At 46.0% G+C, this 26573-nt stretch overlaps 1 protein-coding gene and 1 long non-coding RNA gene across 5 annotated transcripts in view; one reads left to right on the top strand and one right to left on the bottom strand.

Annotated features, from left to right (window-relative positions):
• CCDC60 (coiled-coil domain containing 60) overlaps positions 1-26573 on the top strand; it is a 157917-nt gene that overhangs the window by 35642 nt on the left and 95702 nt on the right. The gene's annotated exons all lie outside the window — the stretch shown is intronic.
• LOC139084449 (uncharacterized) lies at positions 4461-26082 on the bottom strand. The gene is made up of 3 exons (XR_011541825.1): positions 25928-26082; positions 22652-22760; positions 4461-4788 (listed from the first exon to the last, which is right to left on the bottom strand). It is a non-coding gene; the product is annotated as an uncharacterized lncRNA (long non-coding RNA).

Below are 26573 nucleotides of genomic sequence, written 5' to 3'. Positions count from 1 at the left end.
GCAGCAACTGAAGGTGGAGGTGCGCCCGGAGCACACAGTGTGTGTCACGAAGTAACATTCACCACGTGCCAGATATGTTAACCCACATTTAGACACGCGTTGACTCATTTCACCTACCCCAAAACACTGTGAGTTAATCTTACCACCCCCAGGTGCCAGATGAAGACACTGAGGCTTCGAGAAATTAAATAACTTACCAAAGGCCACAGATCTGGAAGTGGTTTGGTGAATAGGGATTCAAATCCAGATCTGCTTTTGCCGGCATAGCATCTCTTCCTGGAAGTTCTAGAGGAGTCATTCTGGCTGCAGCCACCTTCCCTGTCTCCGAGATGGGAAATTCTACATACCACATAGTCCCGCCCTCCAAGCCACAGATGATTGGACCAGAGGCAAACACCTGAGACAAGCCGCACCAATCAGATTCTCTTATGTGGGAATTTGGGCTTTGGACACTGATCCCGATGGCCACCGAGCATGGAGATGGGGATCCAATAAATTCCAGGGCTGGGACCGCCATTTTGGAACAGCCGTTATGGAATCTGTAAGGGAGAAGAAGGAGCCAGGATGCAGAAGGAAGAAGGAAAACCAGACATGCCGAAACCCATGCTTTTGTGGAGAGCCCGAGAGACATAGCAAGTAGCTGAGCTTTCCCGCTGCTGGATTTCATTTCTTTTCTCTTGAGTTGGATGAATGCGTTTCTGTGTCTGCCAACCCCCGGATGCCCAAATAAAACGCCATCTAAACCAGACAAGAGCCATCACGAGGGCATGTTCACGAGGTGGGTGAGCGTTTTACAGGCAGACAGAAGATCTGGGGTGTCCGTGGGTTTCTGTGTAATATCTCTGCCTGGCCACTTTAAAGAGACAGAGCAGAGAGAGTCTGCAGACCAGGGAGAGTAATGGGAGGAAGGTGTCAAACGCACAGCCACAAAATGAAAGATGCTTCGTTAGGGATTCGGCATCTGCTTCTTAAAAAAACTCAAGGAGCACAGCTCGGGCCTCATCTGTGCCCACAGTTTTACCACTAATGCAGCCGAGGGATGGATTTCTGCATCCAGCGAATTGCACTTCATTTTTTGCCCCTCTGATGGCTGCGATGTAAGACAGCTCGAGAAGAAATTAATACTCAGAGTTGGTGTCAGCCCCGCTGACAGCAGATCAAGGCTAAAAGACAAATTGCTCATTACAGTTCAGGGAGCCTGAGCCGGGAGAAGACAGCCGTGCCGTCCCCTGCCAGTTCCAGGCGGCTCCCACCGGTGACTTAACTTTGCCCGAGGACTCGCCCTTGCTTCTGTTTGCCTTGGAGGTTTGCGGGGAGGCTGCAGAGAGGCTGGTTCTGGGTGAGCAGCCCTTTTGGACCTCCTCAGGGCCCCACATTAGCCACGTTTGTACCATGTCACCATGTCAATGGCATGATCAAGCCTAAAGCTCTGGAAAAGCTATTTGTGTGGGTCACCAGTCAGCTGCTCATCCTGGGTCACAGCAGTGGCCCTCAGTGCCCGCAGAACTAACAGGAAGGCAGAGGGCCCGGGAACAAAGAGAAATCAGATGTGGACAGAATCTCTATCACTCTCCTCTGATTTATTATTATTATTATTAATTATTTTTGCTGAGGAAGACTGGCCCTAAGCTAACATCTGTGCCCATCTTCCTTTATTTTATGTGGGACACCTGCCACAGCATGGCTTGACAAGCAGTGCATAGGTCCTCACCTGGGATCCGAACCAGCGAACCCCTGGCTGTGGAAGTGGAACATGCACATTTAACCACTGCGCCACAAGGCTGGCCCCTGATTTTTTAATTTATGACACCGTGACTAGTTGACAGTCACGGAGATCATATTTTGGGGCTTGAGTCCAAAACCCTGACCCAAAAGGCAGATGGGGGGGTGATATCCACGTGCTGCATTCATTAACCACGTGCCCTGGGACGGAGCTGCATGCATTTGGAGAGAGGGTGGCTTTTTGTAATTTGCACAGAGGTACTGCTTGGATCAGAGGAGGTCCTGGCAACATTATATCTGAGAGCTAATGGCTTATGTGTTTATTGTCTGTCTCCGCCAAGTAGAATGTAAGCTCCATGAGGGCAGGGAGTGGGCTGGAAACATCCCCCTTGCTTCTCCAGGTCCTCCAGCCGCCCTTCTCCCCCCTGCTCTGTGCCCAGGGAGGACGACCTGCATGGCCTGCGTCCAGGAGCCCCCTTGCTCTCGGGCTCCAGGTCAGATTCAGCCAATAGGAGGCAACGCTAGACCAAAGGGAAGGAGGAGAGAGAAGTCCGAGTATTTGTTCCCTGTCTCTTTCTGCCATATTGATGTGATGGGTTGTGACCAAGGGCTGCAGCTCCTGTCCCGTATCTCCATACAGCTACCCTCTTGGGTTCTGGTCACTGCTCCCTCGCTTTGTCCCTTCCCAGGCTGAAGGATGGCTGGTGCTGGCCCCCGCGTGCCGCCCTGTCCCTTGTAGATTTCTTTACACCCTGCCCAAGCCTTTGTAAACAGTCCCTTTATTCAGCTATCCTCAATTTCCCAATCTGAGTGCGCCATCTTTTTCCTACGAGGAGCCCAATTAGGATACAGCGACTTTGCCTGATTCATGGCTGCATCCCCAGCACCTAGAAGAGTGCCCAGCACACAGCAACCACCAGTATTTGTTGAATGAATGAACTCTGATCCCAAAAGTGGGGCAGGCCCTTGGTTTCTTGGTGCTTTGTCAAAGGCTCGCCAGCATCCTCTATTCAGCTACAGCTCAGCGGCTGAAAATTGGCCACCAGAACTATCCCTCCCACCTCATCTTTCCATGTTCAGCAGACCCCAAATCTCCCCATTCTCAGCCATCTATTTCAGAAGAAAATTAGACCCTGTCTGAAAAATTTTGCTTTTCTCTCTCTCTAGGGGGAAAAAAAATGAGTAATACCCTTAGAGAAGTATCCTTCTTGATTTCTTCTGCCATTCTTTTCTTTACCCCCGTTTGCTGGACCAGACCTCTTCTCCTAAATTAGTGCTACTCTGTGCTCCCTCGCCAGGATAATTGCGCTCTGAAAAAGCATGGCGCAACAGAGCCATTTAGTCTGGGGAGGCATTGTGTGGTGGCAACAAAGCCACGCGTCTTCCGGAGCAGCCGTTCAAGGGCTGTTGGGCATAATGACCAGGCGACAGCATTCCAGTCCTGGAGACGGGGCTGTTTTCTTCCTCCAGGGTTTTGCAGAAATGGCACTGTCAGAGGAAACAATGATTTAATGGCCACATGACAGGAACCTTGAGAGTAATGGTACCCAACCCAGAAATCAGAGCCAGGCAAATGCAGGAGACAGCCGGAAGGCAATTATGATATAGCCCGTGCCTACAACTCTGTCATTACTGTCCGAGTATCGCAGGAAGCCTCTCCCCTCTGGAAGGTCAAATTTGTATGATGCCAAGTAGTTGGGAGAGAAAAGCTGATGCTGGGAGACAAAGGGGGTGATATTTCCTTGGAGAATTCTCCAGAATCATATACAGAGCACCCTATCCTCCTCCTTTCTCTTTCCTTCTCTCCCTCCTCTTTTCTCTCTCTCTCTCTCACACACACACACACGCACACACACACAAACACACACTCCAATTCAAATGATGCAGCTCTTCCACTTTCCAAACCCATTTCCCACAAAGCTTTGTTTATGCAGGCTGGGAATAGTGACGTTGCCTACTAGACAAGTAGCTTTTGATTAAAAACACTGAACTCTGCCCAGGTAATTGTGCTACACACAAGAAAAAACATTTGAAGACCTGAGGAGAAGTTTCTCTTTGTTCCCAGGAAACCTGACATAATGGTTTTAAAAAAAAAAAAAGACCTCTGCCTTGCAAGGTTTGAACAAAACTTACATCTTTACATTCTAGCATTTGCTAGATTTTTCTGTAATGAGCATGTGGAATGTTTCCTATACATTATTTTTAATGACAGAAGTCATAAATGAAATCCATTGGTGTTGCTGCTCTATATAAAAAAACAAAGTCTCTTTTGTCTCTCACTTCCTATGCATCTCCTGTCTCTGGAGGTAAATACTTTTAAGAGTATGATGTGGCTCCTCCCACACCCTGTCTCTGTGGGTATGATTGTGTATATATATGAATCTTTACACATACTTTATTTTGAGGATTATTTTGTTTGTCATAAATGGGGTTCTACCACATGTATGATTTCACAACTTCATAAAACTTAATATGTCCTGGAGATCTTTGCATGGTGGAATCAGTGCATAAAAATTTACCTTATTGCTTTTAATGGCTGCCTAGAATTCAGTAGTATTACTGAAACACAGCGTGTTTCCCTGGGTCCCTACCAAAGCACATTCAAGTCTCATTATTACATGCAATGCTATAATAAAATACTTGTATGTTGCCCGCTTGGACATATGAGCCCATATTTCTATATGGGAGAGACAATTATATCCATTCAGATACTTTGGGCTGCAAATGAAAGACCCATGTGGCTAAACAGCAAGGGCTTTAATTTCTCATGTTAATGAGAAGGCTAATATAGGTCAGTTCCAAAGATAGTTAATTCAGGGACTCAGGATGGACCTAGGTGCTTTCTCTCCATTGTTCTGTTCTGCCACCCTCAGAAGTTGGGAACGCCTCCCCTAGTGGTCACAAAATGGCCAGAGATGTTCTAGGTGACCTGTGCAGACATATCTTCAGCCCTCCTCAGGTCTCATCAGCCAGGACTGGGCTGCAAGCTAACGCGTACACCAGTCACTGGCAAGGAGAATGGAACCACCACGGTTGACAGGAACCATCACGATTCCTCCTCTGCGTCTTGGAAGAAGAAGGGGAGAGAAAATGGATTGTATTAATCAAAGTACTCTCCAGAAAATGCGTACCAGTTTGCAGCCTGCGAATAGTACCTGAGTACCAGTTTCTCCACATATCCATCTACTTTGAATAAGATGTTTAAATTTTTGCCAATATGACAGCCAAAGAGGACATCTCATGGTTGTTTTCTTGCATTTACCTGATTTCTAATGAGACTAATGATGATCTATATATTTATTGTCCATTTGCATCTTCTCTTCTGAGAATTACCCATTTGTATCATTTGCCTTATTTCCTATTGGCTAGTCTGCTGCATTTTTCTTTGTTTGTAGGAGCTCGATATATGCACCCAGGACACACACAGCCGAGAAATTTTAAAAGGTTGTTAGGAATAAAGAACACTTAAATCATCTATCTTTGTTCCTCTTTAGATTCTCGAGGGTTTCTGTAACAGTTCAGGAAACAAAGGAAGAAATTCCATTTCATGGAAAAGGTTATGTTGACATGCTTTCCAAACTGCGTGCTTCAGAACAAAAGTGCCTTGCCAGATGTAAAAATGTAATTTGGGAACCTGACATGAAATGTCTATCTTTCAGAGTCTTAGAATTCACAAATAGCACAGGGACCAGCTCTGTTCTGATCATGACTGCTTCCTAGCTGTGTGACCTCACACCCGTCATTTCACCTCTCTGAGCCTTGTTTTTACTCATTGGAAGACAGTCCTTCAAATGGCTGTTAGGGGGTGTAGCAGGCACATCAGTGCTCTCCCTGCATTCCCTTGGCTCCGGCCATGCTCGTGCACATCCATGGCTTTCTACAGCAGCACCTGTGGCTCCTCACCTGGAGTCTGGGGCAGTCCAGATGGGGCAGCTCTCCACCAATGGCAGACAGATGCTGGTGGATACGTACTTGGGTTGCATTATCTTCAGATGCAACAACTCTGAGGCATGCTCCATACCAAGAGTCAACAAGCTACAGCTCACCAGCCAAATCCAGCCCACCACCAGCTATTATAAATAAAGGTTTATTGGAAAACAGCCACACCCGTTTGTTTGCACATGGTACATATTGTCTGTGGCTGATTTCACACTACAACGGTAGAGTTGTGCAACAGAGACTGGACGCCCTGCAAAGCCTGAAATATTTACTGTGTGGCCATTTCCAGACAAGTTAGTGACCCCTCCTCTATACTGCCCACCAGTGGTCCCAGCAAAACGAGCTCAGATTGCCCACAGTGGGAACCTGCGTGCTCATATGCACACTTTTCTCTTCTTGTCTCACTTCTTTACTGGTGCTTTCTGGGGTCGCCTCCCAAACACGCTCCTTGTGCCCATAAAGCTGTAATATCCTAGGCAGACTTGGAAAAGAAGTAGATAGAATGGGAAAAGGCAGGGGATTTCAGGTCCAGGGTCAAAGCATCTCAAGGGTTAGGGTCCCCCCACTTTGCTTCCACAAATCACCACACACACACACACACATGCACACAAACACACGGCTGATGCATGCACACACGTGCAGCGAGCTTGCCATTTGTTTGGGGCGGCGGTCTTGCTCACTTTCCCATTAGTGGTTGGGGACTTGCAGACTAAATGGAAAATAGAAATGGGAAGACCAAGATGCTTTCTGACCTCTGCACCAAGGGGAACACCCTGCTCTGACTCCTGTCTGGTGAGTGGCCGCATGAAAGAGTAAACTTTCTCCATCAGGAAACATGTCTGTTTAGCCTGTAACTATGCTTATTTTTGTATATAAAATAAATAGGTCATCCAACATCTCTCCTAGAGGGGGAAAGGGCTCCTAATGTCTCATTATTACATGCAATGCTACAGTAATGCCACTCTCAAAATTCAGGGGCAAGGTTCTAGTGTCAAAGGCACCCCACATCTTCCGACCTCCAGACATTTGCACAAGCTTCTCCTGCTATTATTACCCCTTTAATAAATGTGTTCTTGGCATTATCTGGGTCTCAGTTTAGATATCACTTCTACAAAGAAGCCCTTCCTTGTCCTCCTTCAGGTGCCCCATCACCAAGCAGGCCAGGTCCCTCCGTAACACTATGTCTGCTGTGCTTGCTAGGCTTTTCCATTGCGGTACTTACCATAATAACTAAATAAATGTTTGAAGTCTTCCTCTCCCACCAGATTATAAGCTTCCTGGGGTCAGGAATTGCATCTCCCTTGTCTACAGTGGTAGCCCCAGTGCCTGCCACTCAGTTGGTGCGTAATCATTTTTTTAAGTTGATAAATTCATGAATGAATGGATAGAGGAAGGAAGGAGGGAAGGAAGGAATGAACACAATCTTCCAAGAATCCAATGGCCGTTCTTTCAGTTTAAGAATTCCAACATGAGTCACGTGACGACCTCAAGGAGCTCTGTGCTTCTCAAATTCTAACGTGCACACGAATCTTGAGATGTTGTTAAAATGAAGATTTGGATTCAGCAGCTCTGGGATGGGGCCAGGACTCTGCATTTCTAACAAGCTCCTGGGGGATGCACATGCTGCTGGGTCCTGGACCACACTTTGAGTAGCAAGGACGGAGATGATCTTAACCAAGAAAAGTGTCAGGGGAATTTATTTTTTAAGTGCTCATTTTTTTTACCTTCATTCATGTTTATTTTTACGAAAGTTCTAAAAGCAGAAATACCACCAGGCAGGGCAGCCATGCCACCTGGCTTAATTTCTTGGTGTTTAGTTTCAGGCCAACCAGTCAGACCTCAGTACATACGCACGATGTGGTGTGACGCCATTGCTTGATTTGGGTTAGGTCTTACCTGCTCACCTCACCAAAATGCTTAGTTCCGTATGCTTTTACTTTAAAAAAAAGTGAGAGGAGGATGTTAGGATGTTTGTTGAGTTGAACCAAATTCAAGAAGCCTCAGAAAATGAACTGTCACCCAGATGTCTCTGCAGCAGCTCTAAGCCAACAGTGGGACCAATGGCCCTAGTGTCACATTCATGCCAGTGGTGACTTCTTTTTCCAAGTATGTATGTGTGTGTGCGCATATGTGTGTGTGTGTGTCTATATTTTTTCCCCAATTTTTTATTGTGGTAAAATACACCTAACATAACATTTACCTTCTCCGCCATTTTTAAGTGTGCAGTTGAGTGGTATTATTAAATACATTCATATTGTTGTGCTATTATCACCACCATCCATCTCCAGAACACTTTCAATCTTGTGAAACTGAAACTCTATACCCATTAAATAATAACTCCCCATTCTCCCCTCCCCCAGCCCCTGGCAACCACCCTTCTGATCTCTGTCTTTATGAATTTGACTACTCTAAGTACCTCCTATCAGTGGAATCATACAGTATTGGTCCTTTTGTGACTGGTTCATTTCACGTAGCATAATGTCTTCAAGGGTCATCCATGTTGTACCATGTGTTAGAATTTCTTTCCTTTTTAAGGCTGAATAATATTCCATTGTGTGTGTGTGTGTGGTTTTTGGGGGTTCTTTTGTTGCTTATCCATTCATCTATTGGTGGGCACTTGGGTTGTTTCCATGCTTTAGCTGCTATGAATATGCTGCTACAAACATGAGTGTACAAGTATCTGTTCAAGACCCTGGCTTCAACCCTTTTGAATGTATATCCAGAAGGAATTGCAGGATCATATGATAATTCTGGTTTTAATTTTTTAAGGAACCGTCATACCGTTTTCCACAGCGGTTATACCATTTTCTGTTCTATCTTCTCTTAACTGCCATCTACATCAGGTGCTTTTAGGATTCATAGACGATATTCTAAGCTATAGACCTGCAGACTTGGATATCAAATTGTTGGAATACCAGGGCTGGCCTGGTGGCATAGTGGTTAGGTTTGTGCACTCCTGGAGTTTGCAGGTTTGGATCCTGGGCACAGACCTACACGTTGCTCATCAAGCCATGTTGCGGTGGCATCCCACATATAAAATATAGGAAGACTGGCACAAATGTTAGCTCAGGGACAATCTTCATCAAGCCAAAAGAGGAAGATTGTCAATGGATGCTAGCTCAAGCCAATCTTCCCTACCAAAAAAGAAAATGTTGGAATACCAGACAATGGCTCAATGCTTTAGGCATGGAAATAAACGTTAGAGCATGGACTCTAATCTCAGACTGATCTGGATTGGAATACCAACTCCCACACTTCATAGCTGTGTGACTTCAGGCAAGTTACTTAACATTCTGAGCCTCGGTTTCTGCCTCTGTACAATGGCAGCAATAATAACCCCTACCTGAAAGAGTCGTTGAGAGGTCATATAGAATAGTGTGTGTAAGGTGCATGGTGCAGGGTCTGGCACATAGCAAGTGTCAATGAATGGGAGCTGCTATTACTGTTGTTATTGTCATTGTTGATGCCCAGGAGAAAGCTAAGAGAATTGTGACATGTAGGTTGAGGGGGCTTTTCTGCGTTAGGATAAGTGATGGTCTGGTGTCTTTTTCTTCCTTCCGAATGCTGGAAAATTGCTCAGCATGGGGTTGCCACCTCCTGCAGTGGGGTCTAGCAGCATGCCAAAGGGTTGCTTGGCACGACTGAGTGCTCAAGACACCCGCCTGTGCACTCTCCTGCTTCGCTCCACTGCAAGGCTCAAAATTGCAAAGAACAGGAGCCAAAACTGAGGAAAGGGCCCTGCAAATACTCAGAGATCTGTAGTTTCAAGATCAGCTAACCCAAGCCCTCCTGGTCATGAGAACCACAAACCCTTTCAGAGAAGCTCAATCAAATGGGGGGAATTTATCTTAAGAACAAGGAGCGTCCTGTGGAGTTCAGCGGTAGAAAGGGCAGCGGGGTCTCCTGAGAGTAGTCCCAGGACCTGGGACATCATTGGTCTCCTCCCATCCCTTCATCCCTCCCCACATCCACTCTCTGCAGACCAGCATGCATGAAAGCAGGTTGCTCCCAGGACCCTGCTTCTCTGAGAACTGCCTTCTGCTAGCCAGCTTTGAACTACGGGACACAGTGCCACCCTCTTCAACTCAGCTGCGAGCAGAGGTGGACACTTGACCCAAGCTGAGCCAATCAGATTCTTCCCTGGGAATTTGGAATTGAGGCTGATTAGTCTTGGCTGGGTTTTCTCCTCTGCAAAATGGTGATGATAATAGTAACATTTGCCCTGTAGGATGGTGGTAGAATTGAAAAGGGGATCCATCCCAAGTTCTTAGCCCAACGCAGAGCACAGAGCAAGCACTCAGTAAAAGTATGACTGGTTTTATCATTGTCATCCCTAACAGCAAGCTCCCTAGCTTAGGTCCTAGCACACTGTGGCGCTCAATAAATATTTATTGGATGAATGAATGAATGAAGAAATCAATCAATCAACAAGAGAATGCCCTAGGCTGCCGTCTCCCCTGCTGTTTGATGATGCTCAGTGACAGCAGGACACGGACTTCTTGTTTGTGCAAAAATTCTCTCTTCCAAACACTGGACTTTGTCTCCTATATAAAACCAAGTTGAACATCCCACAACCCCAGCCCTCGTGTTGTGAGATGCAGGTGCAGTATAAGAGTTTTGAAGGTTGCCAGGTGCTCATGATACATTTTCCAGGTCGTTAAACCTCTAGTTAGACAAACTCAATCACGCGTATTCGTTAAAATGAGATTTGGGCCATTTCAAAGATTAGGCTCATAGTGCAGGAAATATGGTTTAAGTTTTCCTTTGACAGGGAGGAAGGGGGAAACTCATTCCACAATAGCACCAGAGAGTTCCACAGCGTATTTCTCATTTTATAGTTCCTGCAGTCATTCTCTCTCTCCCGAACGATTCCTCGTTCTGCTTTCACTACTCCTAAATAGTATTTATTTTGTCTGAGTCTCCGCCTACACCATAGGTTGGGAAATGCACATCCTGGAGATTTGTACCTGCGCTAAACATGTTTATGTTTTTAAAATGTAGCTGCAATAATCAACTTTTGAAATGTACCGTGAACAAACATGATTCATCAACTCACCCTCAGAGAGCAAGTCACAGGGAAAGTTTTGCAAATGGAATTTTCTGCCAGTGGTTTAGAAAAGAGCCTTCCAAGTGGTACCTGGGTCCACACCTACGCAGATTCCAGGAGGAGAGAAATACCAGTCCATAGCCTCCTGCTTCTGCGTGACATTTTCAGGGAAGGTATGCAGCAAGAGAATGGGGACTCATTTAATGGAACTCCCCCCTCAGAGGTGTGGACAGGATGACAAAAGGTCATACGGCCTTTTCTGGTCCAGAAGGGCTATAGTGAAGCCATCAGGCGTTAACAAGCACCTTCAGGAAGAGAGCGCGCACACACACACCTTCTTTAGTCTTGCAAACAGTGTTTAACACATCTAAGCATCTTGAGCTTAAACGTTTTTGAGCTGCAAGATCTAGGAACAATGACAAGCCCTTAATGGGCCCCTAGAAAATATTTGTTGAATTAATAATATTCCTGCTAGGCAAAAAACAATGACAGATACTATTTACCGACAGCTTGCTACGTGCCAGGCACTCTGTGTACACTAGGTCTAATGGTCGCAACCACACTACAAGGCAGGTATTATTATGAGCATCTTCATCATTTTAGAGGTGAGAACGTTGAGCCTCAGAAAGTATACAGGACTTGTCCAAGGTCACTCCGCCAGGCGGTAGAAGACTGAAGATTTGAAAGCTATGTCTGTCTGATGCTAAACTCCGTACTCTTGATGCTTGCTCCCTCCACTGTCCCCTTTAGATTCTTAAGTGCATTTTCTCTAGTTCTTTCTGCTTGTCACAAAGGAGGCTGGGGATAATTTCATGTCGAGAGGGGTTCACGCACTTAGCATCAGTACTCCATGCAGGGACCGCACTCCTTGGAGCCTGCTAAGCCTGAGGAGGCCTCCAACTGCTTCCAGGCATCCCCGAAAGCAGAGCTGCACTTTCTAATTGCTCCCAGAGCCAGCAGCCTTCTAGCTGTACAGAAAACAGTTACTCTCATGGTTGACCAAGTCATGGCATGTGTGACAACACAGGCAACTGGTCTCCCCAAGACTGATGAGGAAACTTGATTATCTTGATTCTTCGTGTCCTTTTCATCCTTGCATATAGTCTGCCACCTCCCAGCTGTTGCATCTTCTATTAAGTGACGTCAATTCCCTCCATCTTTCATTATACAATCTACAGAGTCCTTTAATCAACCCACAAACATTTATTGATCCCTTATAAAGACAAGATCATCTGACCTCAGGAGCTCACAACTAGAATAGGGGCGGATACATCCAACAAATAACTTTACTGCAGGAGCTCAGTGTTCCCAGGAGAGACGCTTATCTGGTATGCAATGAGAACAAAGAGAGGCACAACTCACTTGGCCACTGGAAGGAGAATTGAAGAAGGGGGAGATTGGGAAGGCTTCATGGTGGTGGTGATATTTAAGTTGGGTCTTGAAGGATGAGCAGGAGTTTTCCAAGTGGGAGAGGAGAGAAAGGGCATCCCCTGCAGGAGACATAACATGTCCCCAGGAGCATACCTGTTTCAAAGGTGTTTAGAGTGACCGGAGGGCGGGATGTGTTGGGGTAGAGGTGCAGTCAGCAGATGCAGTCATGAAAGGCTCTGTAGAATACCCTGAAAACTGGGACTTTGCTTTAAGGTCAATGGGCAGCCACTGAAGTGTTCTGGGTAAGAGTGATAGTAAGGTTTGTTCTATAGAAAGACGGCATATTGGGTTCCTAGGGCTGCTATAAAAAATCATCACAAAATGGATGGCTTGAAACAACAGAAACTTTCCTTTCCCCACTCAGGAGGTCAGAAGTCCAAAATCAAGGGGTCGCTGGGGTTGGTCCTTTCTGAAGACTCTCAGGGACAATCTGTTCCATGCCTCTCTCCTAGATCCTGGCAATTGCTGGCAATCCTTGGCATTCCTTGGCTTGTAGACGTATCAATCTCTGCCTCCATCTTCACATGGTGTTCTCCCCTCTTGTCCTCTCCTTTTTGTATAAGGACACCAGTCATTGGATTTAGGGCCACCCTAACCCAGTATGACCTTATCTTTACTTATATCTGCAAAGACCCTATTTCCAAATAAGGTCCCATTCTGAGGTTCTGGGTGGACATGAACTTTGAGGAGGACACTATTCAACCCGCAATAGACAGTGAAGAGGCGAGAATGTCAGTGGGAACTCACAAGACCAGCCAGGAAGCCACTCCCACTGAGAGGGAATGGGGCCAGGATGCAGCAGTAGAAGAGGGACCCATCGCCACCCCAAGGACTTCCGTGTGGGTCATTTCCCTAGGGGAGGGGCAAAATAATGACACAGCAAGTCCTGTTAGAAGCGACCTGAAAGATCAAATCATCCACTTTCCCTCTGTTTACTGATGGAAGCGGTTGCAGATGCTATTAAGTGTGGAACTGGTACTTTACAACCAGATGGTCTGTCTCGAGGATCCCTTTGTACTCTTAAGATTGCTTTAATGCGTATTGGCTCTTCCTAGTCAGGTTTGGTTTAGACAGAGCCTTCAGGAGCAGAGGAGCTTATTGGCAGAGCTCATAATTGTCTTAATAGCCCACATTTATTAAGCACACACTAAATGCCAGGTGCCAGGTGAGATGCCTTGAATTCATTAGCTGTGACTCTTACAATGTCTCTGCAAAGAAAAGCTGTATTGTGAATGTCCTCATTTGACAGATGAGGATATTGGTGCTCAGTGGTTATAATTTGCCCAGGGTTACAAGGTGGTAAAGCTGAACTGGAATCCAGGGCCATGTGATGCCAAAGGCAGTTCCTAAAATAAAAATAATAATAATTTTCGAAAACCTCCATTAAGAAAAATACATAGGATTAGGGAGGTGAAGTATGAAAACTTGATCAGTTCAAGTGGCCCCAATTTATCTTGCTCCCAAAGAAAGAGCCTCCTAGCTTGAGATGAAGAAGCAGTTCTGGAAGGCTGGATGACAAACTGGGGTCAGCCCCCCACTCTGTGGGGGGCTCAAAAGGATATGCACACAGGACCCAGAGGGCACCCGCCTGTCAAGTGAGGGGCCAGGGCTCCAAGTGAATTAATCTCCTTCTCTCTGCCAGCATTTCCTTTGCCCTCCCATCTGTTCGAAAGAAGGCTTTTCCTCTCTGGGGAGTAAGGGACCTTTTCGGTTCCAGCTTATTCAGAATAAAGTTCCTTCGAACAACTGGCCAACTATTTTTTCCTTTGAGCCTGACATGCAGAGCCAGCTGTTGAATCAGGAACTTCTGCCAACGGAGCAGAGTTTTGCCCAGATCTCATCTGGTGTCGGCTTGGGTTTGTTTTTTGTTTTTTTTTTCTTTTTTTAGTACTTGTAGGGTTTTTTTTCCTTTTAATTATTATTATTCTTCAAAGGGAATCTGGAACCGGCAGATTCAAAGATCAAAGACTCAGGAGGGGCAACATTCCTCCTTAATGGCCCCAACAAGACTCTGAAGACACAGGGGGAAGGGCAGGGTGGAGGTTGACGCGGTCAGCCTCATGGACCTCAGCCCTCCCTCATCCCATGCTTCCTCTGCTCATCTGCCTTTGCCCATGATGGCTGCCTCTGGGCATCCTGATCAGACAACTGGCCCCCTTGGTGTGGCCAGAGCAGGAGGTTACTTATGGGTGTAATCTGAGGATGGAGCAGCCTGGTCTCACCCTAAAACATTCCCAACACACTAAACCTGGTACATACCTGAAAATACACCGTTTACCAAGCATTCCACTGGGTTAAGCATTGCCTACTCTCTGCACTCCATTTTCAGGGTGAAAATGCTACTGGGTTCAATGATACCTTATGTCACTCCCACCTTAGTATAAATTAGTCTACAGATTGGTTTCCATATGTCAGAGCAGCATGAGGATATTTGGCACCTTGGAGTAGGGAGAAATGAACAATTAATGGGGAAGAGTAAATATTTAGACATCACTGGAGAAGGAAAGAAAAGAAGGAAGCCAAAAGTTATCATACACCTACTGTGTGCTGGTCCTTCACATATATATTATTTCTATTTTCATAACAACCCTCTAAGGTTGGCATTATCATCCACATTTTGGAGCTGACTCACCAATATCCATCCCAGTTGAGTTGTCTAACCCGGTGGTTCTCAGGCTTTAGCAAGCATAGGAATCCCAGGAGAGCCTGGTGGAGACTCCCGGGCCCCATCCCCAGAGGTCCTGATTCACCTGGTCTTGTATGGGCCCATGAGTTTGCACGTATAATGAGCTCCCAAGTGATGCTGATGCTGTTGGTCCACAGACCACAGTTTGAGCAGCGGGAGTCTAGTCATGGCAATCTTATTTACCTAGGCAATGATTGGTTCAAATGATGGGCCAGCCCAAGCCTATTTGGGCCAATGAGATGTGAAAGGAGATTTGCCAGGGGCTTCTGGGAGAGAAGCCTTGGCCCTTATTGCTACCAGCAGCCATTTCACAGACATGAGAGGATGAAGCTGATTCCATGGACAGTTGACTATGTGGGCAGCTCAGCGACATGGCAGAACCTCTAAGCCAACCCTGAATCCTACTCTGGACTCCCTCTTACATGAAGTAATAAATACCCCTGTTGTTTAAGCAAGGGTGGACGGAGTTTCCTGTTACTTTCATCTTAAAGCATCTTAACAGACATTCTTGTCATTCTCAGATGAAGAAAGAGCGGTTGGCTCCAAGCCCAAGGCCACGAAGCTGGTAATCAAGTCTATGTGAAGCCAAATGTATTTCCAATTTGTCACACTAACTGAGTGGCTTTCTCTCCAAGACCTGATGTGACTACCATCTACTTTGGCCCAAGTATTTGGGGCCAGACCCACCTACACTCCTATCACCAAAAGGTTAAGGATTCCCTCCACCCGTCTGTCCATCTGTCCCTCCATCCATCTGTCCATCCGTCCATCCATCTTTCCCTTCATCAAGCATTTATCCTGTGCTTGCTTGCATATCAGGCTCTGTGCTCCATGCTGGTGATCCACTGGAGGACAGGATTCAGCTTGAAGGAGTTCAAATCTAGAGGAAGAGACAGCCCCACAATCTCAGCATCTCCTTCTACATTTCCAAGACTTTGGCATTGCAATCTGCCCACTGACGCCCAGATGCCCTATTGGGCTTCTAAGCTGTTGGCAGATAATAAAAGCCCAATCTTCTTTTATGCAACTCAGATTTATACACCTTTGGAAAGTTGGAATTTTTTTTTTTGTAACATCAGTAAAACAATTCCAGATCTTCAGTAATGGGGATTATATAAATATTCAACCATCACATTTCTATGTTTATAGAGCATCAAAGTGCACAGCACATTATAAATCTTCTAATTAATCCTTATAATGCTCTAGTGTCATGAGCAAAGGGCAGATAATAACCCTGTTTTACTGATGGGACCAACGGCCACTGTAATTCCGTGACTCGCCCATGCTCATGCGGCCGATCACCTGCGTTTTACACCTTCATTAACAGCACAGCTTATTAATTATAACAATTACATTAACAACTAGCATTTACTGAGAGACCCCATAAACCTAGCTCTGTCCTGAGGACTTGACACACATTAGCACATTGAACCTCCATCACAATCCACGAAGTAGGCTCTGTGCACGAGGAAACTAAAGCTCAAAGAGGTATTGTATTTGCCAAAGACCCTGGCTAGTGAACTCAGGTCTATGTGACTCCAAACCTCTCACCCTGCCCTTTGATTACTGTACCGGCTGGGTGGCATGTTGGGAAGCGAAGACCTGCGTATTCTTCTCCTGAGTCTTCTACCGCTTTACTGGGTGACCTTAGGAAAATTCTCAGCCTCTCTGGGTCTTGGGTTATTCATCCATTAGTGAAGCAGAGAGAGTACAGACTTTGGAACCAAACTGCAGTTTGGATGTAAATCCCACCTCTGTCCCTTGCTTGTCATGTAACTCCAGAAATGTACTTAACCTCTCTGTAACTCCATTTTCTAATCTGTGAAATGGAGTTAATAACAGTCCTACCCCACATAATATGTTGCAAGTGTGAAACGAGTTAATACATGTAAAATGCCTCTGATGGTGCCCAGCACTTGGTAAGCACTCGATAAACATCAGCTGTATTTAGCGTGTGTCACGTGAGGGAGGGGTGGCACTGGATCAGCTCTCAGAGCTGATGATCTTGGATGATTCTAAAATTAATCACCTCCCATGGATTTTGGTTTAACCACAGGGAAATAATATAACTCGGCAATACTTTGGGGTCATCTGGACAAAATATTTGCCATGTGCTAAAAAAAAAAAAATCATGGTCAAGACCCTCCTAATGGCAAATGATAGAAAATCCAGTTCAAAGTGGCCTAAGCACAAGTGAAAATTGTCTCAGGTAAACAAAAGTCCGCAGGTAAACCCAGCTTCAGCTTATCAGACTGCCTCTCCTTCCTCACCAGCCCCCCGCTCCCTACCCGACGTGTGCTCCACGTGGACTGAACCATCTTCAGTATCACTTTCTCCATCTCCTCCAGATCTTTGTACATCTGCCTGGACCACAGCCCTCCTGCCTCTTATTTTAGACCCCTCCTAGTCCCTCAGGACTCCACTTGGACTGAGAAGTCACTTCCTTCATCCCCGACTGCCCTCTGCCCTTGCTGGGTCCCATGTGCCCACAGCCCCCAAGCCCACTCCCACCGTAGCCTACATACTATGGTATTGTAACTTACTTAATTGTCTACCTACCCCCACGAGACTCTGAGAGGGACCTTTGGATGGGCGTGTGTATTCCAGCACCGGGCTGGCCCCCGAAGAGAGGCTCAGTAAGAAAGAATATCCAATATGTCCTGGGCAGTGGGGATGGTTCACTGACAAGTCCAAGGGGCCGGAGAGCCAGGAGCAAGGCACAGTGTGTAAGAGGGAAGTGACAAGGCCCTACACAATTACCAAGAGACTCCAACATTGATGGAGAGAAGTAGGTCTGCCAGAGATTAGACAAATGGGCACACGCTTCTCTCAGCTCTAGCTAGGATCTTAACCTAGCCCAAATACCACGTCCCAGAAAGATCTAATGGGTGTGCCCAACAGGGCTCCCTTGGAACAAGGACCCTCGCTATCTCCCCCAGAGGCACACCTGAGATGGTATTAAAGAAATCTTTGCAGTTCCTGCAAACGCTCCCTTACTCACCTCTGCAGTGTTTGGTCCATCTCCCTCTGATTTATGCTACGAACCGCCTTCTCACCCTATTTAGCCTCAGGAAAGCATGAAAATGAACATTTGACACCATCAAGGGCATCCCTGCTTTCACCTCTTTGGAGAAGGGCTCTCCGTTCAGGCTTCCACATTTGAAAATAGCTTTCACGTTTGAAAATAATAAGCAGGTTCAGCTTATTATTTTCTCCACCCCAGGCTGCCAACCGCAGTCTTCTCCCATCTCCACTTACCCCCCCCAGGAACCATGTTTGCTAACTACAAGGAGGAAGGTGTTCTGTTTTTGCAAACAATTCTGAACCCCAATTAGTTTCTCGGTAACTTGATACTCATTGGTGGCGACCGTGGTTTCTCATCTAGCATTGTTATTGATTTGGTCAGAAGTAATTAAGCAGATAATTCTTACTCAATTACATTTCCCTGAATTTCCTGAAGTTGCTACCTCGTCTCCCCGGCTGTATTTTCTTTTCCAAATTAATTCTGTTTTGACTCCGAAACGAGAACGAACACTACGGAGCAGCTTTCGCATGTTGATTTTCATGGGAACAGAGTGGGGCTCTGTGTTTTAATTTCACTAGAGCGCTCAAACTCTTTTAATTTTTTTTTTTAAATCATGTAAAACATACACAGGTTTAAAAAAAAATAGCATGAAAAGTCTTCTCCCAAAGAGCAGAAACCCTCTTTCCTGCCCACTTCCCACTCCTGACACCATTTCCCAGGCAGCCACTTCTAACACTTTTCATTATTCCTCCCAATGATCCTGTCCCCAAATTATTTGTTTTACCTCTGTTTTTCTGTTTATACATTTAAGACTTTAATGACTTTCTGCTCTGAAAGATGAAGATCTGGCATCTTTGCCCCTGTACCCACTTCCCATCCCCAACCCTCATTGCCCTAAAACTAGCATTACCTTAATTTTTAAAAATATGTTATTAGGGCAGTGAAACTACTCCTTACAATACTGTAATGATACATACACGTCATTATACGTTTGTCCAAAACCACAGAATGGATAACCCCAGGAGTGAACCCTCACGTAAACTATGGACTCTAGGTGATAATGACGTGTCAGTGTAGCTTCATCGATGGTAACAAATGTACCCCTCTGGCAGGGGTTGTTGATAGTCAGGGAGGCTGTGCATGTGTGAGGGCGCAGGGTATATGGGAACTCTCTGTAGCTTCTGCTCAATTTTTCTGTGAACCTAAAACTGTTCTAAAAATAAATCATGATTTTAAAGGAAACTATGTTACTCTTGCATTTCTTGCCCCAATCACCCACAGAGAGTATCTTTCCCTCCACAGAAGAAGAGATTGTCCTCATCAGCTCTCCTGGTGTCTTTTACTACTACTTTTTACATTGTCAAGATTGATAATGCTCACTTTCTGTTCTGGACCCATAATTCCGTTTTCCAGGCTTTGTCGATGAGTTGAGTCTAAAAGTTGAAAATCAGCAAATATTACAGTTTTATTTTTACCTATTCGTCCACTCACTCAAGAAATAACTGCCAAGAAACCACTCCTAGTTTGGCATTGTACCAGGCACCAAAGATGTCATGTGACAAGGTCAACACCCTATGCACCTTGCAAGGCTAGAATTTGGAGGAGAGGCGAGGGAAGACACACAATTTACAAGGTAAGCATAACAGCTGCTTAAATCACTGGTTTTGAACTTTATGTTAAAAATATGAATATGAAATGTAATAAGGAGGTAAGCTGAATATAACAGATATTTTAAATAGGAGCTGCTGGTTTTCTTTATACTTTGTGAATACAAGCTGCGTCTTGGTGCTCAAACCTCAGCCCACTTGCCTTCCTTGTTGATCCTTAGGCTGAAGCCAAAACATGAGAGGGTTTTACATACTGGGGATTGTGTCCCTCCTCCAGAGATGGAGAGATGGTGAGAGGCATCATAGTTACACTTTTGTATCATGTTCGTAAAGCTCCTTTATCAACAGGGAGACTTTGTACCATTGGTGCATTTGTTCAGAACTCACTGGCTGGAAATACCACCCTGAGGACAGCTGGGACCAACATCTGCTCACATGAGAGGTGCCAGACCAGTCACCACAATGTCCATAGGGCCAGTGCAGGACACCAAGGCAGCCCCTGGGGCCATGGAGGGAAATATTCCGACTGCCCTTGTGTGAATGTGCCAGCCAGGTGCGTGTCTGTGTGTCTGTGTTTGCTTATTAAAATATAAAATCTCTCTGGAAGGATACGCAAGAACGTAGTAACGCTAGTCATCTCCAGGGAGGGAAATGAATGGACTGAGGACAAGGTGGAAGTAATACTTTTTAACCACATACCATTCCGTATGCTTTTAAACCACTTGAAAATACTACCTATTCAAAAAAAAAAAAAAAAACCGAAATAAAACATGAAGTAAGACTCAATACTTCATCTGCAGCCCTTAGCTAGGGCCTTCCTCTCTAAGCTTTGTTTTGCTGAAGTGGCTTCTCGTGGTTTCTCAGCAGCATTACCAGATTAAGGTTCGTTTTCTCCTACTTAAGGATGTCAGGAGAACCTTCCTTGCCACCCCCTCTCTCCCGTCACACTTTACATTCCGGTTGTTTCTGGTTCCCTCTCCACGCTTTGTGTTCGGCCCAGTCTGAAGCCTGGCCAGTAAGCCCCCAGTGCCAAGCTGTGTTCAGTGCCTGCACTTCAGCACATCCTAGTTGAATTGTCTGTTGAATACCCGCCTCCCCCACTGGAGCTTGAGCTCCTTGAGGACAGGCATGATGTCTTGTTCAGCCAGTTTCTAACTCATAGTAGGTATTTAAGAAATATTTGGGCTACTCTTCTCCCTCACCCAGCCTCCTAACATGGTCCACGCGGCTTGGCATTGGATGGCATCCCGGGGACAGCGTCACAGAATTCATGTGGCAGCAGCCCTGTAGTCACACAAAGGCTCATTCCAAGGGGAATGCCAGCCCCAACCAGCTCTTCTGTGTCTTGGCTCTTTCTCCTTTCATCACTGGCTTAAGCTCAGCTATGCTTCCACTTCTCATTTGGAAAACGGAGTTAACAGTTATTAACCAATGGGAGACTGGGTTTCTTTGGACCCTGAGGGGGTTCACTTGGACATGCAAAGATGTTGACTTAATCTTCTTCCAGGGAGACAGAAAACGAACTGAAGCCACATGGGACTTAAACCGCACCCCCTCCCCCCCCATCCCACACACAGTCCGCATGAAGATACTGAGAATATGAAAGGAGAATTTCTTGGGACACTACTTGTTTCCTTTCTCCAGGATGAGTTGCCAAATAATTTGTTTCATTTTCAAGAAAGGAAGCAAATTAGGGCATGATAAGCAGTGGAGGGTGCCCTCCAGTCAACTAGACTGGCTGAACTGGGCCTTCCTCTCACCAGCTCACTGACCTCACGCAAGTTATTTAACTAATCTGGGTCTCAGGTTCCTCAATCATAAAATGGGAGTAATAATAATAATGACAACACTTAACTTTTTGAATGGGCATGAAGATTCAAAGAGAAAAGACAGGCAAAGTGCCCAATATGGGGATGGCAATTGTGTGTCATAATACTGCTTTTCCTTCCTGGACCAGGGCAGACATTGCTAATCAATCACAGAATGCTTTTCTAAATGAGATTGGACTCCAAGGAGCTCCAGAATCCACTGCCACTAATGGTTAGCTTGAGGCTGGCACTCAAGCTGGAGCTCACTTGCCATCTCCAGCCTTGCACGTTTCCAGACACATGGGAGGTGCTGAAAAATTTGGGCACTGTTATAATTATTGAACAGAAGTACCGTTGGCAAGGTAGTTGTTACATCCCTGGGCCCACGTCCTGAAGCTCCTCCAGGACTTTGAACGGCAGCCCATCACATGGATTCCTATTGGCTGCTGGTGTCCAACAGCTGGGCTGCTGGGCCATCATATTTAGGCTTTCAAAAGAGTTTGTGAGATTAACGAGATTAACGTGTGTTTTTTTTTTTTTTTTTTTTTTTTTTTTTTTTTTTTACTCTATGGATAGCACGTTGGCTGCTGGCATGCCACCTCAATCCCAAGGCTGATGGGGGCTCATTGATGCTGGCAGCCGATTTCCATTTCAATCAAGTGAGAAAGGAAGGAGGCAGAGAAAGACAAGAGATTGAGGAAAAGCAGGACTTGATTGAAAGCTAGTGGCATCTAGCGCCACCTACTGTTATATTGGTGCATAGCTACCATTGCTGACTGTCTCGGGGTTGTTGACAGCCTTAACCTGCCCTTAATGATTTGGGAACATTTTCATAATCTCACTCAAGTTATACTTTTAATTTATAATTTATGAATAAATATAATATATAAATTTTGTAAAAACTGCAGATACTCGTGGTACACTGACAGTGATAGTAACATTTCTTTGGCAAGTTTGGTTCACAAAGCTATGTACCAGGCGTGCCCCTGAGTACCCTCACAGCTCATGGATGAGGCTCGGGCAGATGGCAGGTGGGAACCCTGATGCGTGGAGCAAGTGACTTGCTTGGGGTCACACAGCTAGTGGGGCAAGGAGCTAGGACTCTGAGTCCACATCCTATTCTCCCTCTGAATCTGTCGCTCCTCCTCCTCTGCTCCCCCCAGTCCACCTTGAGGTCTGGCTCACACTTCCTTAAGCCCCTGAAAGCATAATTCCCACTCCAAACATGCCGGAGTGTAATGTGCACTTTACTGAAGGGTTCACAGGAGAGATGGAGGAGGTTACATTGCCCGCCATGGAGGAAAAAACCAATAAAACAGTCCTTTAAACTTGTGCCTTTTTTCTAGATGTCAGTTCCCCCCACCCACCCCAAGGCTCCCTCCTCACCATAATATGTCACTCTGCCTTTGTCAGCTGGAACCATTCATCCTCTCTCTGCACTTCTCCAGTATCCATCTTCACACTCATCTTCCTTCTCAGCAGACCAATCACAGTCCTTAGGAAACAGGGAGGATTTAAGAAACAAATAATGGAATACTGTTGCCTCTCTCTCCAACATGAAGAATTGGAGAAGACTTTGAATTTTCAGGAAGGCTTAATGGTTGAAGACCCAAGTTTTAAATATGAGGAGACGGGATGAAACAGAAGCACTAGGATGCATGTAGATACAGATAGAGATAAAGAGATTTATTGCAAGGAATTCGTTCACGGGATTATGGAGGCTGACAAGTCCCAAGATGTTCTGTTGGCAAACTGGGGACCCAGGGGTGCTGGATGCTGTAGTCCCAGGCCAAGTTCAAAGGCCTAAGAACCAGAAGAGCTGATGGTGTAAATTCCAGCCCAAAAACCTCCAAGTTCAAGACCCAGGAAGGGCTGATGTTTCAGTTCGAGTCCGAAGGCAGGAAAAAACTGAGGTCCCTGCTCAAAGGAGGTCAGACCAGAGGAGCTCCCTCTTATTGGGGATGGGCCAGCCTTTTGTTCCATTCAGTCCTTCAGCTACTTGGATGAGGCCCACCCACATTAGGGAGGGTAATCTGCTGCTTTACTCAGGCTATCGATTTAAATTTCACACTCATCCCAAACATCCCCACAGAAACACCTGGAATAATGTTTGACCAAATATCTGAGCACTCTGGCCTGGTCAAGTGGACACACAAAATTAGCCATCACATCAGGATTCTAACCACAGCTCAGACCAGCTGTGTGACCTTGAATGAGTCCCTCGGTGCCTTCTTTTCTTCTTCTGTAAAATGGGTTTATTAATAACTGTCTCATTGGGTTGTTGGAAGAAGCTAATGAGATGGATGGCATAAAACGCTTAGCACAGTGCTGATGCAGAGCAATGCCACAACAATTTGTCAATTTAGGAGCCCCGGACTTGGATACTCCCCCCTCCCACCACCCATCCCACTCTCAAAGAAAACGAAGACTGCGCATGCCGCATTTTCTGCGACCTTTTGTGTTGCTGCATGGCTAGAAACCTGGGTGTGTATGTGAGAGATCATGGTTTCTCAAGGTATGAAGTGAATTCCACGTAATTGTAAACGCTGCATGGATCAAACAGACCCTGCAGGCCACTTGAGGGACATCTCCCTTCCTGGTCCACGCCCTTCATTTACAAAAGGGAAACAGAGTTCCCTGGGTTTACGATAGTAAACAAATGGTAATAGTACAAACAATAGTAAACACAAATGAGTGTTTTTAGTAAAACTGCAATTTACGAAAGCCTGGAGCAGGCGGTGGTTTGTGGACCCCTGGATTAGGTGACGGTGAAGGAGCATGTCAAGGTGAGGAGGGCACCATGCCGGCCCCACCACTGACTGACTGTGTGATCTTGAACAAGCGGCTTAACCTTTTGGATCCTGGGTTTCCTTTTCAGCAAAATAGGGATAAAGATGCCTCATAAAGTTTGGTACAAGGATTAAATAAAACAATGTAAAAAATGCCCCCACCCTTAGCCTCCCCACCCAGTCCCAAGGCAAGCTGCTACCATAGCTGGATCATTCTTCCTCAGAGTGGATGTAGCTCGTGACAGATATGGGTAGTGTTTTATAAGACTTAAAGGTCCCTTTGATGGTGGGGTACAACATACTGACACTCATGTAGGTGAAAGACGGAAGGCTGTCTTAGTTACAGATGGGAAGGAGAGAAGGCCTGTAGGCAGGGCCACACAGGGAATTGGCCCCTGGACAGGGTAACAGCAAGCCGGTCTATAGATGGTAACTTGTGTGTGACAGGCAGGGCGAGGTTAGTCAGGAGTCACAGGCTCCCTGTGGATTAGCTAATCAGAATAATTCCTAGGCTCCAGACATAGGGGCTGGCCCTAGTTGTCTGGTACCTGGCCCTGTGGCAATCAGAGGATTGCATCATGCCCCATTCACAGAGGAACCCATCAGGATGTGAATTTAATCAGCTTCTCAAGAAGGGGCAATCGCTGGCCTCTAGCCAGGGCTTCAAAACTTGGTCAAGACAGTATTGAAAAAAAATGTATATTACAATTAGTGACTTGTGTGCTCTGATGGCCCCCAGTTTCTCCAGCCTCAGGAGCATGGGCTTTTCTTTATTTCCCAACTTCAGCCAAGCTTCCGCTCTGAATGTCAGCAAGAAGCCCAGACTCTTCCTTTATTCCTAAAGCAGCGCCTCCACGAGGCTGTCCTGCTTCCTGATGTTTGAAGATGGCCCGGGGGAATTCACTGCAGCAAAGGAAAACTTGAAAGTGGGGGTGCAGCCATTTCATCTTTGTCCCCCCCAACTTTGTATTAGAAAACACTGCAAACCTACAAAAAGGTTGTAAGAATAGCATAATGGACAAGAATATACCCTTAACCACATCCACTGTTATTTTGCCATATTTTGCTTTAATATTTTCCGTGATAGTCTACATATACATATGTGTGTATATTTATACATATGTATATATAACACATACATGTGTGCATTATAATATTTTTAACCGAGCCCTTTGAGAGTCCACTGCAGACACTTCACACCTAAATACTTCAGCATGTGCTGCCTAAGGACATTTTCCTTCGTAACCACAATAGATTTAACACAGAGATTTCACATTAATCCAATACTATTATCCGATATTCAATTCATATACGAATTTCCCCTTGTCCCAGTGATGCCCTTTATAGCGTTGTCTTTCCAGTCCAGCATCCAATCAGGGGATCATCCCTGTATCTCACTCTCACGTCCCATTGGTTTCCTAAAGGAACGGATCCTCTGCCTCTTTCCCCTTTCATGACAGTGTGGAAGCCACAGAGGCATGTCCCTTGGACGTCTCTCCAAGAAAGAACTCGCTGTTGAGCCGCAAGGACTGCAGGTTGCTGAGCACTTCCAGCTGTCGACGCTTTCAGGCTCCACTCCAGCTCTCACGAGGAGCCGGGATCAGCCCGGCAGTCCCCAGTCGATGAGCGCTGGCCGCTTCTGCCCCGGGCCTGGGTTCCCATAACGGGCAGTCTTCGTCCTGGAGTCCCATGTTGCCTTGGCTGAGACTGTCAGGTGGCCATGGTAGGCTGAGGCTCTCCCTACCCAATCTTGCTCTCTCTCTCTTTTCTCTCGTGCTCCTGTCTCCATGCCTGCTTCCCAGAGGCCCCAAATGACACAGATGTTAACATTTCCTAGGAGTCTAAGATGTGTATTTTGCAGAATGACGCTCACCTTTTATTCTTCTGACCATTCCCTCATGATCAGATTCAGACTGGGCATTCGGGGCGGGAATTCCATGGAGGTGATGCTGTGTCCTCCCCAGTGCATCACTTCAGGGGCGCGTGATAGCAGTTTGTCCCATCACTGGTGATGCTAAGTGTCTTCTCACTGGTTCAGGTGGTGTCCGCCAGACCTCACCATTGTGAGGTACCTCATTCCCTTTGTACTTAATAATTAACCAATAGGATTAAACCTTGAGACTGTGATGCAGTCATCTCTTCATTCAGCAACGTCAGATTGAACTCATGGCCAGGCACTGTCTCAGGAGCTGGAGATCAGAAGCTTTCTTCCCAGGGATCATTGTCATCCCTGTCTTCCCCCAGAGGACTCCTGCTGCTTATTCTGTCCTTAGGTTCTCAGCAGAGGGCTCGCTCATCTCCCTTAGATGACAGTCTCCTTTCCCACCACCCATCCCCACCTATCCCTAAGCCCCCAACCTGCTTCCTCCTGGGTCCATAGGAAGATGAGAATAAAAGGGAAGTTGAGTCAAAATACTCTCTAAAGGATGCACCCTGTCTTCAGTGAAGGGCTTCTTTAGAGAATTCAGTAGCAGACTTCAGATTTCAGTTTGAAGGGTCTGCATGTGGACGAAGTCACT

The sequence above is a fragment of the Equus przewalskii genome, chromosome 7 (genome assembly GCF_037783145.1).
Source record: "Equus przewalskii isolate Varuska chromosome 7, EquPr2, whole genome shotgun sequence".
NCBI lineage: Eukaryota > Metazoa > Chordata > Mammalia > Perissodactyla > Equidae > Equus > Equus przewalskii.
This window is presented reverse-complemented; position numbering and strand designations above follow the sequence as displayed.